General features: G+C 43.5%; 1 protein-coding gene across 1 annotated transcript in view; it reads right to left on the bottom strand.

Moving 5' to 3' along the window:
- Positions 1-1,645, bottom strand: part of LOC105818750 (mitogen-activated protein kinase kinase kinase 8-like) — a 70,106-nt gene that overhangs the window by 37,419 nt on the left and 31,042 nt on the right. The gene's annotated exons all lie outside the window — the stretch shown is intronic.

The following is a 1,645-nucleotide window of genomic DNA, read 5'->3' as shown; positions in this document are numbered from 1 at the left end:
TGCTTAGGGCGAGAGTGAGAGAGAGAGAGGGTCACACAGGGTGAACAGTGTCTGTATGCACGAGCTATACTGCAGGGACCAGAAATCGTCTTTGGCTACAGAGGAGCCCATGATCAAGGTCTCATGTCAAGCACAGTTGACCTGCACAGTTGACTTTGGCTAATTATATCTTACTGGCTCTTTAAGCAGGAGGAGCAAAGCAAGCTTGTTGAAAGATTTCATTGGTGACTTCACAACCTTGTTCATTATCAAACCTCAGCTACTGAGGACTATACAGATAGCAAATGCAGGTGGAATATAGTTTATAACTATAAACATCAAAGCCAGTTTTGCACTCCATAAAAAGCAATTTGCATTTGCTAAAACTAACTTGATCCGAATACTATTCAGGAGTGAAAAATGTTATTATTTCATTATCCAAGCATTCTGCTAGAGGATCCCAGAAAAAAACCACGTCTTTCTCCAGCATTGCAAAACTTTCAGTTTGACCACATTGCCAGGAAGAGAAAGGTATTTTCCATTTTTAATACCATAAATGCTGTGTTTCTCAAACTGGCTCCAGGAAAAAGGGTGCAATGTCACATATCTGAACTCCCGACTAATGCCAAAACATGAAGAAACGTTTTCCAAAGAAAACACGTCGTAAGCATTAAGTCTTATTAGATTTTCTGCTTTGGTGAAGTATACTTAAGATCTCGGAACTAGGCATTCTTAAAAAAAAAAAAATGCCTACAGTTTTTTCTTATGAATATTATTCTGCTCAAAGACGACTACCAAGAGTCCTTTCTCAAGCACTGTCTGGGAATAACTCCAGCAATACCAGCAAAAGCAGGACTTCTGCTGCCGCCCAAGAGAGCCTTTGCTTTGAGAGTTAAGAAAAGGCTTACAGAATCTTGATTTGCAGGGAAGACAATTTTTTTGTCAGTGTGATCCAGTTCAGTGCAACACATACGCTCTCCAGACTAAGGGCTGCCGTCTGGTTGAACACCGAGACTGAGCCGGCAACCCGGAGGCAAAGGTGCGTCCTGAGACTCTCACTCTATTCCCCGTGGGCACTTCCAGCGAAGAGGAGGACACGGGCGGCGGGGCTTCCCCCAGTAGTGCAGAGGGGCCCAGGAGACAGCTTTTGCACCATTTACCTTCCCCGTTGCATCTAACCCCAACTAATCATATATTGGTTTTATTAAAAAATTACATTGCAGTTAGACCTTAGGCTTAGACTCACAAAAAACTAGGTTCAAGTCCAGCATCTGTGCCCATCATAACCTGCTGTGACCCAAACTGTCACTCTTTCAGTCATTCAGGTAAATTTAAAATAGGTCCTCCCGCCAAAGAGTGGGGAGTGCTGGAGTACCACCGAGGCACAGTCCTCATTGGCTCTGTCCCCTGCATCTCCCTGGTGCTCGCAGCAGCCTGCCACACAGCAGGCGCTCGGCAGATGCTCGCGACATCAACCAACCAGTCAGCACAGTGTCGGGAATGCTACATTAAATGTACTTTTTGGAAGCTCATGAAGGCATTTCACAGCATCTCATTTAGATTCAGTAAAGGCTTCCTTGTTCTATTTTGTTTGCATTGCAGATGAGATAAATATTATAAATATTTTCTATCTTCAAATAAGATTTTTTGTGTTCACGACTTGAGG

The sequence above is a fragment of the Propithecus coquereli genome, unplaced genomic scaffold (assembly GCF_000956105.1).
Source record: "Propithecus coquereli isolate 6110/MARCELLA unplaced genomic scaffold, Pcoq_1.0 Scaffold45, whole genome shotgun sequence".
Taxonomy (NCBI): domain Eukaryota; kingdom Metazoa; phylum Chordata; class Mammalia; order Primates; family Indriidae; genus Propithecus; species Propithecus coquereli.
Note: the sequence above shows the minus strand (reverse complement) of the source record. Positions and strands in the feature narration are given on the sequence as shown.